This window comes from Nerophis lumbriciformis, linkage group LG05 (assembly GCF_033978685.3).
Source record: "Nerophis lumbriciformis linkage group LG05, RoL_Nlum_v2.1, whole genome shotgun sequence".
NCBI classification, from domain to species: domain Eukaryota; kingdom Metazoa; phylum Chordata; class Actinopteri; order Syngnathiformes; family Syngnathidae; genus Nerophis; species Nerophis lumbriciformis.
In genome coordinates, this window is record NC_084552.2 from 49,003,946 (window position 1) to 49,020,419 (window position 16,474).

General features: G+C 38.6%; 1 protein-coding gene across 5 annotated transcripts in view; it reads left to right on the forward strand.

Moving 5' to 3' along the window:
* iqsec3a (IQ motif and Sec7 domain ArfGEF 3a) overlaps positions 1–16,474 on the forward strand; it is a 120,406-nt gene that overhangs the window by 880 nt on the left and 103,052 nt on the right. The gene's annotated exons all lie outside the window — the stretch shown is intronic.

The following is a 16,474-nucleotide window of genomic DNA, read 5'->3' on the forward strand; positions in this document are numbered from 1 at the left end:
CAACGCATGACGTAAGTGTCTATATTAGCTAAATAGCCTACTATCAAAATGACTTTAAAAGTCTAATATAAGTGTTATGATGAAGGCAACACATGACGTAAGTGTCTATTTTAGTATTTTTTTGTTTTGTTTAGTTTTTTGTCCTGTCCAGCTTCTCAGGCAAATCATATAGTTGATGTAGATGCCCATATCGGATGTTCAGATTTACTTTACAAAAGAGAAGTGTAGGATACTTCTCTTGTTGTCTTATTTGTATTTGACTTTATTGAATGTATTTATATTAACATTTGGTGCAACCGGGTCGGAGCTGGAGGGGATAGAAAGAGAAAAAAAAAGAAGACAGAGGTTGTAATAAGTATAAGTATAAGTGTTATAATGAAGGCAACACATGACGTAAGTGTCTATATCAGCTATAATAGCCTACTATCAAAATGACTGTAAAAGTCTTATATACGTGTTGTAATGAAGGCAACACATGACGTAAGTGTCTATATTAGCTATAATAGCCTACTATCAAAATGACTTTAAAAGTCTTATATACGTGTTGTAATGAAGGCAACACATGACGTAAGTGTCTATATCAGCTATAATAGCCTACTATCAAAATGACTGTAAAAGTCTTATATACGTGTTGTAATGAAGGCAACACATGACGTAAGTGTCTATATTAGCTATAATAGCCTACTATCAAAATTACTTTAAAAGTCTTATATACGTGTTGTAATGAAGGCAACACATGACGTAAGTGTCTATATCAGCTATAATAGCCTACTATCAAAATGACTTTAAAAGTATTATATACGTGTTGTAATGAAGGCAACACATGACGTAAGTGTCTATATTAGCTATAATAGCCTACTATCAAAATGACTTTAAAAGTCTTATATACGTGTTGTAATGAAGGCAACACATGACGTAAGTGTCTATATCAGCTATAATAGCCTACTATCAAAATGACTTTAAAAGTATTATATACGTGTTGTAATGAAGGCAACACATGACGTAAGTGTCTATATTAGCTATAATAGCCTACTATCAAAATGACTTTAAAAGTCTTATATCCGTGTTGTAATGAAGGCAACACATGACGTAAGTGTCTATATCAGCTATAATAGCCTACTATCAAAATGACTGTAAAAGTCTTATATACGTGTTGTAATGAAGGCAACACATGACGTAAGTGTCTATATTAGCTATAATAGCCTACTATCAAAATGACTTTAAAAGTCTTATATACGTGTTGTAATGAAGGCAACACATGACGTAAGTGTCTATATCAGCTATAATAGCCTACTATCAAAATGACTTTAAAAGTCTTATATACGTGTTGTAATGAAGGCAACACATGACGTAAGTGTCTATATTAGCTATAATAGCCTACTATCAAAATGACTTTAAAAGTCTTATATACGTGTTGTAATGAAGGCAACACATGACGTAAGTGTCTATATCAGCTATAATAGCCTACTATCAAAATGACTTTAAAAGTCTTATTATATACGTGTTGTAATGAAGGCAACACATGACGTAAGTGTCTATATCAGCTATAATAGCCTACTATCAAAATGACTTTAAAAGTCTTATATACGTGTTGTAATGAAGGCAACACATGACGTAAGTGTCTATATTAGCTATAATAGCCTACTATCAAAATGACTTTAAAAGTCTTATATACGTGTTGTAATGAAGGCAACATATGACGTAAGTGTCTATATCAGCTATAATAGCCTACTATCAAAATGACTTTAAAAGTATTATATACGTGTTGTAATGAAGGCAACACATGACGTAAGTGTCTATATCAGCAATAATAGCCTACTATCAAAATGACTTTAAAAGTATTATATACGTGTTGTAATGAAGGCAACACATGACGTAAGTGTCTATATTAGCTATAATAGCCTACTATCAAAATGACTGTAAAAGTCTTATATACGTGTTGTAATGAAGGCAACACATGACGTAAGTGTCTATATTAGCTATAATAGCCTACTATCAAAATGACTTTAAAAGTCTTATATACGTGTTGTAATGAAGGCAACACATGACGTAAGTGTCTATATCAGCTATAATAGCCTACTATCAAAATGACTGTAAAAGTCTTATATACGTGTTGTAATGAAGGCAACACATGACGTAAGTGTCTATATTAGCTATAATAGCCTACTATCAAAATGACTTTAAAAGTCTTATATACGTGTTGTAATGAAGGCAACACATGACGTAAGTGTCTATATCAGCTATAATAGCCTACTATCAAAATGACTTTAAAAGTATTATATACGTGTTGTAATGAAGGCAACACATGACGTAAGTGTCTATATTAGCTATAATAGCCTACTATCAAAATGACTTTAAAAGTCTTATATACGTGTTGTAATGAAGGCAACACATGACGTAAGTGTCTATATCAGCTATAATAGCCTACTATCAAAATGACTTTAAAAGTATTATATACGTGTTGTAATGAAGGCAACACATGACGTAAGTGTCTATATTAGCTATAATAGCCTACTATCAAAATGACTTTAAAAGTCTTATATCCGTGTTGTAATGAAGGCAACACATGACGTAAGTGTCTATATTAGCTATAATAGCCTACTATCAAAATGACTTTAAAAGTCTTATTATATACGTGTTGTAATGAAGGCAACACATGACGTAAGTGTCTATATCAGCTATAATAGCCTACTATCAAAATGACTTTAAAAGTCTTATATACCTGTTGTAATGAAGGCAACACATGACCTAAGTGTCTATATTAGCTATAATAGCCTACTATCAAAATGATTTTAAAAGTCTTATATACGTGTTGTAATGAAGGCAACACATGACGTATGTGTCTATATTAGCTATAATAGCCTACTATCAAAATGACTTTAAAAGTCTTATATACGTGTTGTAACGAAGGCAACACATGACGTAAGTGTCTATATTAGCTATAATAGCCTACTATCAAAATGACTTTAAAAGTCTTATTATATACGTGTTGTAATGAAGGCAACACATGACGTAAGTGTCTATATCAGCTATAATAGCCTACTATCAAAATGACTTTAAAAGTCTTATATACCTGTTGTAATGAAGGCAACACATGACCTAAGTGTCTATATTAGCTATAATAGCCTACTATCAAAATTACTTTAAAAGTCTTATATACGTGTTGTAATGAAGGCAACACATGACGTAAGTGTCTATATTAGCTATAATAGCCTACTATCAAAATGACTTTAAAAGTCGTATATACGTGTTGTAATGAAGGCAACACATGACGTAAGTGTCTATATTAGCTATAATAGCCTACTATCAAAATGACTTTAAAAGTCTTATTATATACGTGTTGTAATGAAGGCAACACATGACGTAAGTGTCTATTTCAGCTATAATAGCCTACTATCAAAATTACTTTAAAAGTCGTATATACGTGTTGTAATGAAGGCAACACATGACGTAAGTGTCTATATCAGCTATAATAGCCTACTATCAAAATGACTTTAAAAGTCTTATATACGTGTTGTAATGAAGGCAACACATGACGTAAGTGTCTATATTAGTTATAATAGCCTACTTTAAAAGTCTTATATAAGTCTTATAATGAAGGCAACACATGACTTAAGTTAAGTTAAAGTTAAAGTACCAATGATTGTCACACACACACTAGGTGTGGCGAAATTATTCTCTGCATTTAACCCATCACTCTTGATCCCCCCCTGGGAGGTGAGGGGAGCAGTGGGCAGCAGCGGTGGCCGCTCCCGGGAATAATTTTTGGTGATTTAACCCCCAATTCCAACCTTTGAGGCTGAGTGCCAAACAGGGAGGTAATGGGTCCCATTTTTTTAGTCTTTGGTATGTGTCCATATTAGCTATAATAGCCTACTATCAAAATTACTATGTGTTGCAGGCTGAAGCAAATCTTCGTTGACAGAAATGTTGAAATGTAATATTTATTCTACACATTTTTACAACATTAGAAACCATTAGTAAATCAGAGGCTACTCAGAAGGTGAGATAACACCTGGAAATTACGGGCTTTTAATGGCCAAATGTATAGATGTGTGTGTCCAAGTTAAAGGAAACGGCAGGCTGTCTTCTTTTCATAGATTTATTACAATCTTTGGCAAGCTAGGTAATGTTTGCTGTGGTCTGGAACAACATGGCACGCAAAAAACTATCAGAAATGCGGCCAATATTACATACAGATAATGTGTCATGAGACATGCAAAACTAAATTATATGCAAAGAGGATCAAAGTAAAGGATATTAAATGAGCTCAAATATACCTGCAAATGAAGCATAATGATGCAATATGTACATACAGCTAGCATAAATAGCATGTTAGCATTGATTAGCTAACAGTCATGCTTGGACCGAATATGCCGGATTAGCAGTCCACACAAGTCAATAACATCAACAAAGCGCACCTTTGTGCATTCATGCACAGCATAAAACTTTTGGTGGACAAAACGAGACAAAAAAGGAGTGGAAGATTTTACATGTAAACAAACTGTTTGTATTTCCCCCCCATCTTCTTCCATTTTCAATCCTTTTTTTAAAAACGCTCCAGGGAGCTACTAGGGCGGCACTAAAGAGCCGCATGTGGCTCGAGAGTCACGGGTTGCTGACCCCCCGTCTTAGGGGAGTTTCCAGGGATGATATCTAATAAACAATACATTCAGGTATTGGCAGCGAATTGCTTCATTTTGGTCCCAGCATTATTCACATTGTCGCCCATGCAGCGAAATCAATCTGATGCTTAATGGATATTGATTAGATTTTTTTGTGCTGCGGGTAGTTTCATAAATTGGTGAAACAATTATTAGCATTTATTATTGTTTATCCCCACCACAACCAAAAACGTTTGCTTAATTCTGACAGCAAAAGGCAAGTTTTACATATAGGGGTGCCGGGAAAAAAAATATCAGTTTGCATCCAACTCACCAATTGCATAAATCACGATTCCATATCGATTGATAATTTTAAAGAATCATAAAAAAATAAATAAATAAAATATTCCTACTTATCTGTACACTGCATATGCATTGATCTGAATACTGACTGTATAATAACTCACCTTAAAGGTAAGCATCCACGGTTAAGGTAAACAAGCATGTGTAGACTATAAATTGCATGATTAATCTGCATTCATACGTGATTGATAAAATAATTGTGATTAATTTGCATTCATACACAATTATTACAATATTTTGTTGTGATTAATCAGTGCCTTATATCATTACCTTTATCTGCCCTAGTTTTTAGTTGGGGGTGGGAAAAATTATTGATATTGAAATATATTGCGTTACTTTCTCTAACAATATAATTTTGACATTTTTAATGTCTTAAGGTAGATTTTTTTTTTATTTTAAAGTAATGTTTTTGATGCCGATTGTAACTTAAGGATGACTTCCGCACCTCCGCACTGCAAAGTGTTGCTATACTGCTGCATTGCTGTGCAGGTTAAGGCTCTCACAGACTCAAGCGGAACGTGTGTCGGCAGAGGTACCCCAGCAGGCACAAGACATTGATACAACGTTGATTATACATACATGCCCTTTAAAACTGACTTTGAAACAACTTTGCAAAATAGTTGTCTTTGTAAATTGAGTCATTAGTTTTTAACGTTGGATCCACGTTGTTGGTTGGGAAACCACATTTTAATGGTCAAATCAACATCACAACCTGACATTGAATAAATGTCGTCAAAAAGCATGTTGTTTCAACGTTGTATTCGTGTTGTAAAATATTGGTTGGAAAATGACCAAAAATCAATGGTCAAATCAACCCAACATTGATTATAGGTCGTCAAAGAACATGTTGTTCCAACACTAGGTTTGAGTTGCTCAACGTCAGGACCTAATTCAACAAGTTCTCAACGTTGTTTTAATCTTTTGTGCCTGCTGGGACGCGCATACCAAAAACAGACGTCTGGCAGGCCCCTGCGCGCAAAGCTCAAATTTCCATATGATAAAATACTGCTCGGCATTCATTCCTCACATCTCCAAATTTTACAGGAAACTACAACGCGACAGTGGAAGCTCTGATGACTGCAGACTTTCCGCGCGTAGTAAGCTGGAGTCTGTGAGAGCCTGGTGAGCAAGGAAGCTATAACAAATGGACAGTTAGGAAGTAAAGGATATTTTTATACATTAAAGTAATAAGCAAGCTTTCTATGCAATTGCAATAAATAGCCATGGATCATAGCTCGTCCATATAATGATGACTGTCATCTAGTGTACATACAGTATATACAACTTCTTTTTTAAACTGCATTTAAATTAATCACTGAACTATGTAGATTGTTACAACATTGGATCGTATCGTGACACGTATCGTGACATGTATGGTCAAGTTCTTGCCAATGCACACACTGTAAATAAATATCTGTAGATTTTACGGTAAAAAACTGACAGCCCGATAACCAGAATTATACCGTGAAATTTCTTATATCAAATTATTATTACTACCACTGATAAATGGTCAAATTGATGGTAAAATTCTAGTGGCTGAGCTAAAATCTAGTGCAGCTCTGCTGTTACGTTTCGGTGTGGAGTTGTTGAACTGGACCCCAGGATGCAGAGACAGCAGAAAAAGTGCAGGTAAAAAGGCTAAACAGTGACAAGAAGCGCAGGGAAAGCTATACAACAAGGAGGTACAAAGCAAAATGAGGACAGGGGACAAAAAAAGGGCACGAAAAGCATCCTGGTTTACAATTATGGACATGTGAGGGAGCCAACACTCAGACAAGAAAAGTGGTGGGGGCAAACAGGAAGTGGAAAACAAAAATAAGAGTGGTGGACAGAAAATAATATAGAAACTTGGGACACTAATATAGTCAAAGTCCAAAGGGTGGGGGACCCTCAGGTACAGTATACCCAGCCGGGGTGATGGGTGGAATGGCTGGATGTTGTTGTTGTGGCGGTGTTTGGTGTACCCAGCGGGTGTTTGTGCACAAAATGGGGTCTTTTAGCTGGGCTCTGTGTGTGTTTTATTGAGTGGTTGGACGATGTGCTTTCTTGTTGGAGGGGTCATCAGATGTTGCTCTGGCCTCATGGGGGCCGTGATATTTTTGTATGTGTATTTGGATGTGTTTGGTTATTGACATTTTGGAGTGTTTTTTTTTTTGGTGTGGGTGCTGTGGCTCGGTTGTTTGGGTGGTGGTGTGTTTGTGCAATACCAATACCAAACCAATACCCAGAATCCCATGCAGCCCTAACTCTTCCGGGGTGCAATATACAACCCCCGCTACCACCAAACACCCCCCCCCCCCCCCCCCTCCCCTTCCGTGCATCGGTTGAGGGATTGGGGGGGGCGGGGTTTGGTGGTAGCGGGGGTTGTATATTGCGCCCCGGAAGAGTTAGGACTGCATGGGATTCTGGGTATTTGTTTTATTGTGTTTATGTTGTGTTATAGTGCGGATGTTCTCCCAAAATGTGTTTGTCATTCTTGTTTGGTGTGGATTCACAGTGTGGCGCATATTTCTAACAGTGTTAAAGTTATTTATACGAGCACCGTAAGTGCAACCTGTATCGCTGTTGATCAAGTATGCATTGCATTCACTTGTGTGTGCGTGCAGAACCCGCACATATTATGTGACTGGGCCAGCATACGCTGGACTGGGTGAATAGCGGACGTGACGATTTTAGGGAGGGGCACTGAAATTTGAGAGTCTCCCGGGAGGGTTGGCAAGTATGAGAATTAGCTGTGAATGCGGTGTCACCGCGGCACCGCCGCTGAATATAATCGGCGGGCCAGCTCTAGTGTTAATTTGATATCGCCTCAAGGGCCAAGTGAAATTACACGGCGGGCCAGATTTGGGGTGCGGGCCAGAGTTTGACACCCGTGTTCTATAAGGTTAATATAGTCCGCTCCTCTTTCTTACCCCATCTTTATCAGCTTTTTTTTGTATTTCAAGTATTCATTACATCTATGTAGTATTACATTTGAAGCGATTGTAATGTTGATAATAGAGGTGAGTATTACTATATATACTGTATAACTATAATATATAATATATAATATAATATATATATAACTACTATATATGTATAACAATAATGTAATTTATATTGGTATTTCTTCATTTGTAGTGCAATAATGTTCAATATAATTTCTTTATTATTACTATCTACGTCATTAACTGGTGCTTTCCTTTGATTTTTGGTATCATATTTATATGTATCGTATTTGCTGATGTTGTTCTGTTGTTGTTGTTTTTTGTTGTTGTTATCTCTGCTTCTTGTCCCCGAAATTTCACCCTATGTCTTATTTTAATTCGTATTTTCTATCCCGCCTGCGCCATAATAAAATACACCCATTTAATAAAGTCAAATACAAATAATGCAACAAGAGAATCATCCCACACTTATTTTTTGTTATGCAATTCTGCACAGCAGATATGATTTGCCTGAATGACTGGACAGAAAAAAAAAAAAACGGTCCAAACTCTCACGTGAGATCATGGCACCTACATTGTACGCACCTTTTCGGCCCGGTTCTGTGCGTACACATGCTTTACAGATGAGACCCTTGTACAGTCCATGTTTTATCGAATTATATAGAAAGAGGAACGAAAAGAGATTGCTGGAACCTACTCGTAGAACGTATGGAGAGACCATGCAAAAACATGACAAAACAGCTACTTTGTAAAACTTTTGTTGGGACCTGGTTGGAGAACCTTCGGATGGAAAACAGCCCCAACATTAACACTTTCGTACTGTATACTAGTGCTTGGTTTAAGAGGGGACATACAGAGAGAATTAGAAATTGAATCCACAAAACAATCTAAGTTTTGCAACCTCACCATCCTAATGCTACTAAAACAATAAATACACTTTCATGTACAGTCACCATTGAAAGTGACCGTGCTGCTGTAGCCACTCCATCCATTGTTGGATATAATCCATGCTGATATATTGCAAAAGTCAAGATGTGGAAGCCGGAAAAGACAGGAAGTGCAGGAATATGCAGTGACGCACGGTGGGTGGGTGAACTTTGCTTGATCTACTTAGGCAAACAGCAATGGGCGCCTGGGAGGCATGCGAGAAGGTTACCCTCGGCAACCGAAGTCTTTAGGCGGAGACTGGAATCCATTTGGGAGAAGACGCTTCCAACAAGACGTCAGATGTAGTCCTGTCACGGCGATAGAAACAGGGGATTGGATTTTGATGGACGCCGACATCAATCCTCAGGATTGTCCAGGAGCATCTTTCCACTCATTTCTGAAATTCCTGCGCTTCCCCAACTCATTTGCTTGATTAAAAAAAAAAAAAAAAAAAAGCGGGAAGCGGGAAATCCATTTGTGAGGCTGTAAATGAAAAATTAAATGCTCTCGCACGTTACACCTCCCTCGTTTCAATGCTAATGGAGGTTACACTCTGCTTGCAGTAGAAACTTGTTCTGTTATTTGACTGGGATGGAGCCCACACAGTGGACTAGTGGTTGGCAAGTAAGCCTCACAGCTTACCGATCCGGGTTTGAATCTCGGTCGGAACATCTGTGTTCTATGTTCATGGATTGAACTCCTCTTCCATAATCTATACCAGGGATGTCAAACATACGGCCCGAGGGCCGGATCAGGCCCGCGAAAAGGTTTTATCCGGCTGCGGGAGGAATTTGCTAGGTCTAAACATGAGCTGAAATTTTTAAATGAAAGAAACTGCTGTTCTATATGTGTCCACTAGATGTCGCAATAGCAATTATTTGTATCTTTGTAGATGATGCTACATATGTAAAAAAAATAAACCACATTATGTTGAGAAAAATGAACAAACTACATAAATAGCATGCTGTAATTTGATTTTGATATTATTTTTTATCTTGATAGATTGAAAATTAACACCAATGAGTTGACTGATGAAGATTATCACATAATTTATTCAGAAAGTATAAATAACGACAAATAAAGATAGAATAATATTAACCGCAACATGTAAGTGTAAAAAAAACAACAACATTATGATTTGTAAATTTTCAGAATGTGCTTGTTCTATTTTTAAACAAAGAGTTGTCTATATTTTTAAGTTATCGTGCCGAAATTCAGCGCCTCTCCCGAAAACCTCCCGGGACAAGTTTTCTCCCGAAAATCTCCCGAAATTCAGGCGCACCTGAGTGACGTGTCGACAGCCTGTTTTCACGTCCGCTTTCCCACAATATAAACAGCGTGCTTGCCCAATCACGTTATAACTGTAGAATGATCGAGGGCGAGTTCTTGGTTTCTTATGTGGGTTTATTGTTAGGCAGTTTCATTAACGTCCTCCCAGCGCGGTAACAACACACAACAACAGCATTCACGTTTTCGTCTACCGTAAAGCAGTTTGTCTGCCGTAAACAACAATGTTGTGACACTCTTAAACAGGACAATACTGCCATCTACTGTACATGCATATGTGACAATAACATCTAGGGCTTTTAGAGAGTGCAGTGCACAACTGCGCACACAACAAGGAGACGAAGCAGAATGCATCATCAGAGAGGGTGTCAGCATGGTTAGAAAAATAGTGACAGAGAATAGAACAAAGATGGACAATTCCACCCTTAACTCAACAATGAGTAGATGAGTGTTACGTGTGTGTATATGTGTAAATAAATGAACACTGAAATTCAAGTATTTATCTTATATATATATATATATATATATATATATATATATATATATATATATATATATATATATATATATATATATATATATATATATATATATATATATATATTTATGTAGCTAGAATTTACTGAAAGTCAAGTATTTCTTATATATATATATATATATATATATATATATATATGAAATACTTGACTTGGTGAATTCTAGCTGTAAATATACTCCTCCCCTCTTAACCACACCCCAAACCACGCCCCCCCCCCTCCCCCCCATCCACCACCCCCCCACCCAAAATTGGAGGTCTCAAGGTTGGCAAGTATGCAAATTGATGGTGTGCTCTTGTCCATTTTAAAATGAAGCTCATAGTCATTGATCAACGATTCAAATCGTAGGGAACAAAATTTAGGCAAAAACAGGCCACAGGCCAATCTTCTAGTTAAAGTTAAATTAAAGTTAAAGTACCAATGATAGTCACACACACACACACTAGATGTGGTGAAATTACCCTCTGCATTTGACCCATCCCCTTGTTCCACCCCTGGGAGGTAAGGGGAGCAGTAGGCAGCAGCGGTGGCCGCGCTCGGGAATCATTTTGGTGATTTAACCCCCAATTCCAACCCTTGATGCTGAGTGCCAAGCAGGGTGGTAACGGTTCCCATTTTTATAGTCTTTGGTATGACTCGACCTACCGATCTCAGGGCGGACACTGTAAAAATGTTTAATGTCTTGCGGGCCCGCATTGAAAAATCAGTCGAGCCGCACTCAGCCCGTGGGCCGTAGTTTGAATATCTCTGCTCTAAAGCAAAGTAAATTTCAAGTCAATTTGACAACAGCGCCGCCATGTGGTGTATAAAACAGAAAAGTGATTTTGTTGGGACACATTTCATCCATGTCTGTGTTAGCGTTGTTTGTTTGTGTATGAACTGGATGTCTTAATGCAGGAACCCACAGCTTCTTGGGTCTAAAAATCAATGTATTTCTGCTTCTTCCCGTAACAAAACACAAGTGGGAGGGACTGAGATAGATTGGTAGGTGATAGATGAGACGAGCAGTCCAATCTATACTCGCTCTCCTTGCCTTCTCAGCACTCCAAAAGTCAAACGTCCATTCCTGCAAACCTCTGCTGTAATCTGGTGCTCCCGTTCCCTCTTTACAGTGGCAGGAATGGGAATCACGTCCTCCTGCTCGGTCATGACAGGGTGACTCTGCACCGCTGCTGCTGGAATCTAAATCACCCGAATATCACATTTGGGTGCTTTTAAATTGCTTCATTTCTCACCAGTGCCGATGGAGCTGGCGGGTGAATTGTGGGTGGAATGTGAGCCGCTTTCATGCACAAGTTGAGGGGAGGGGGGGGAGTAAAAAGACATTCCCGTATTAATGCAGAGCTGTAAAATGTCGTGACTCGCAGCAGAGCGAGTGTTCTATGGAACGAGGAACAATGTTTATTGAACGGGATGGGGGTGAAATGTTCCTCCATCTGTCGTTGAGATTTCACTGAAGCTTAGAGCTGAAAATCCCTCAGACAGTTCTGTTGTTTTGCACCATGCAAGGCTCGGCGCTCGTTTAAACCAGTGTTTTTCAACCACTGTGAGATATTGTCTGGTGTGCTGTGGAAAATTATGCAACTTCACCTAACTGGTCCAAAAAATATCTTTTGCAAATCAATAATTATAATCTGCAAATAATGTGCCGTTGCTTAGTGTCTGTGCTGTGTAGAACTTGGCAGGGTAACCACGTAATACTCCATGTCAGTAGGTGGCAGCAGGTAGTTAATTGCTTTGTAAAAGTCGGAATGTGTCGTGTGAGACGACGATGGTTTGTTGTGATCAGTGTTGGGTTTGTAACGCGTTACTTTAACGCCGTTAGTTTCGGCGGTAACTAGTAATCTAACGCGTTATTTTTTATATTCAGTAACTCAGTTACCGTTACTACATGATGCGTTACTGCGTTATTTTACGTTATTTTTTATGTAGTATTGGCTAGAAACAGAAGATCTGAGTGTGTTTTATTGCAGCGAAGCAGTGACGTGCTTCTGAATCTTCCTCTGCGCTCTGTGTGTGTGTGTCTGGGTGTGGGAAGGGGGGGGGAAGGGAGGGGGGGGGGGGGGTGCGCAATACAACCAAAAAGTAACCACAGAACACTATCGGTATAGCATTATGTGGTTACTTTTTGGTTGGCCAAGCGGACGTGACGACAGGCTGTCCTCACTCAGGTCCACACGGACCTGGAGGGGGCGTGCCTTAAGTCCGGCTGGAAATCGGGAGAAATTTGGGAGAATGGTTGTCCCGGGGAGAGGCACTGCAATTCAGAAGGTTTGGCAAGTATGAGATATTCTCACTTCTTTTCTTTTGTCGAGCACAAAGAAAATAACATTTTAGTTAAATGTAAGTTGTGTCTTGGATCAAAGATCCCGTCTACTGCCCAAAACAACAATTCAATCCTGCTTGGTTAGGCTTTGTGTATGTCACGTGTGCCTACCTTAGGTGAAGCCAAGTTTACGGCTATGCTGTTATTATGCTGTTTGTTACTTATGTATGTTATGTTGCAGCTATTTAAAATAGTTGTGTCAATTTGTTCTGGCCTGAAATAAATTGGCCCTTTGAAACATATCTTTGTCTTTGTGTGTTGTGTGTAGACCACATTGCTTAGCAGAGTTCAGTGATGCAAATGCATGTCAAGTTGATCAACAGATTGTATTATTCTCCAGTGCAATAACAGTACTGACATGGAGGCTAAAAGGGCATTAATGTGAGCTTTAAAAAAAAAAAAGTTGAAGAAGTAACTAAATAGTTACTTTTCACAGTAACGCATTATTTTTGGTGTAAGTAACTGAGTTAGTAACTGAGTTACTTTTGAAATAAAGTAACTAGTAACTGTAACTAGTTACTGGTTTTCAGTAGCTAACCCAACACTGGTTGTGATCCCAATATGCAGACCACAGCGGGAGGCAGCGTGCAGGTAAAAAGGTATGTAACGCTTAAATCAAAAATGAACAAAAGTGAAAGGGAAAGGAAAAGGCAATGGTTATGCAAAACAAAAATAAAACTGAACTGGCTACAAAGTAAACAGCAACAAAATGCTGGACGACAGCAAAAACTTACGGCGTCCACAAAGTACATCCATACATGACATGACAATCAACAATGTCCACACAAAAAAGGATAGCAACATTTTAAATAGTCTTGCTTGCTAACACAAAGCAGGTGCGGGGAATAGCGCTCAAAGGAAGACACGAAACTGCTACAGGAAAACACCAACAAAACAGGAAGGGCCACCAAAATAACAGTGCAAGACAAGAACTAGAGCACTACACACAGGAAAACACAAACAAACTGAAAAAAAAAAGGCACGACGACCTGGTGGAGTTTCATTTTTTAACGTTTTCTGCTGGTGGTGTGCCTCTGTATTTCTTAATGAAAAAAAATGTGCCTTGCCTCAAAAAAGGTTGAAAAACACTGGTTTGAACCAACGCAGGAATAACATTCAATTCCTCAACGGGGTGAGATAAGTTGGATCACGACTGGCTGCTGCAAACATGAAGAGACAAACTTTCTCACTGAGGTTGCTCAAATAAAAAAACTTGCAAGTGTTGGTGTGTCCTTACTATTTTTTTTAAAAAGGTTCCAGTATACAAAAAGGGAGGAAGTTTAGAGTCTTTTATCGCTCCAAAGGCAGAAAAAGAGGAACACGCCGCCACGTGAGAAAAAGGTAATAGAAAACAGTAACAAAACAAAGAAGGGTTTGGATTTTTCTACGGGCAGCACGGTGGTGGAGAGGTTAGTGCATCTGCCTCACAATATGAAGGTCCTGAGTAGTTCTGAGTTCAATCCCTGGCTCGGGATCTTTCTGTGTGGAGTTTGCATGTTCTCCCCGTGACTGCGTGGGTTCCCTCCAAAGACATGCACCTGGGGATAGGTTGATTGGCAACACTATATTGGCCCTAGTGTGTGAATGTGAGTGTGAATGTTGTCTGTCTATCTGTGTTGGCCCTGTGATGAGGTGGCGACTTGTCCAGGGTGTATCCCGCCTTCCGCCCGATTGTAGCTGAGATAGGCTCCAGCGACCCCCCGCAACCACAAAAGGGACAAGCGGTAGAAAATGGATGGATATTTCTACATTAGATTTCCCACAATGCATTGCCGTTGGCCAGATCAGAAGGCTTTGTTTGTATCATGCCCAATGGTACTGATCATTCAACTAGTGCAGGGGTCTGCAACCCGCGGCTCTGGAGCCGTGGCTCCCTTTGGCTTTGAAACCGAATGTCAACAAATAATGGTTACTTGATTTATTATATTTCATTTTATTTAGTTTATTTTAATTTAACAGTTGTTATTTTGGAGAGTTCTGGGATCTTGTCATATGAAAATAAGACACATTTTAATATATTGTCGATGGAAATGTATGTCACAGCCCTTATGCGACATCTCTTGCTGCCATGCAATTGTATTGTTTTTAGCTGTCAACCCCTAGCAATGGACGGATCAAAAAAGAGAAACATTTTATTTATTTACATTTTTATTAATTTGCTGTTTTTATTGATGACTAGGTACTGTAGTTGTTTTAAATTTTTAGTCAAATGAATATGCCGCAGTCGTATGCCTTCAGAACATTGGAATGAGTTGATTTTTATTTTTTTATTCATTAATAAGGGAAGGAACAGTGTATTTTTTTCTAATGTTCAAAATAATTTGATGATTTGCTTCGTTATACCCAGAAATACATCAAATAAGTGTATATTTTCATAAGTCCTATAGCACAAGTGTAAGGAAACTAAAAGTGGTGTTATCGTCATTTTAGGAATCTAACAGAGTTTGTGGCTCTAGGTGGGTTTTATTTGGGGAGGAATGGGCTCCAATGGCTCTTTGTATGCTAAAGGTTGCCGACCCCTGAACTAGTGATACTAATAATGCCGACGACGTGTGTGATTGTCAACTGCCACGACCGAGGTGGGAGAGATACTTCTAGCTTTAATCGCATGCCTAAGCGTATTTCTGGACAAATGGAAGCGGCTGAAAAGAAGAGTTAACGACGAAATGTGAAGTGCTGACGACTTTGCGTTTGTTTGGATCATTTCATGTCAGGTAATTAAGAAAAAGTAAAAATAAAAATAAAATAATGACAGCCCCACTTTGCATTAACCTGATGTGCTTGGTCAAAGAACTGTGGTAGTAGTTGTATTAATGAAAATAGTACTCACTTCTCTTATCCGAACTGGAGCCTCCACATGAAACAAAACTGAAGCGACATGACAACATCATTCCCTCAATTCTGCCTTGCAGTCACAGTTTGCTGAGATGACATTAGATTGGTTATCTTTGACTATCCTGGGTGTCCAACTTGGGTCGGATCATTTCCGAGAGTGCATGACTCTAGCCTGCCTGTTCACTGAGATTATACAGATAAACACAAACGTCACAAACAAAGTGGTCATATCTTTCTAGACTGGCCTGAACAAATAAGTAGTTCACAAAGTCCAGGTGTGAGACATCGGGGAAGATGTCATGCATGGTTTCTGCGTCAGCCTTGTCGATCTTCTTCAGATCCCTGCATACAAGTGCCTTCGTCCTTTTAACGACGAAGGGACTTCACATCTAATGACTCACAGTATGTCACAGCCGGTGCAATGTTGTTTTCTACTGAATAGTTCGGAATTACTACTTGTAGCGCTATCGTGAACGATGACGCTTCAAAATGGATTCCGGTAATGTATTGTGGGATACTTTTGGGAAGGGAGGGTCGGCTTCAGCAGCCATGCGGTACCACAATAATAGTTAGTCATTTCCCTTTATTTAATCAGGTAAAAACTCCTTGAGATTAAAATCTTGTTTGCAAGAGTGACCTGGCCAAGAAGGCAGCAAAAACAGGTTTCAT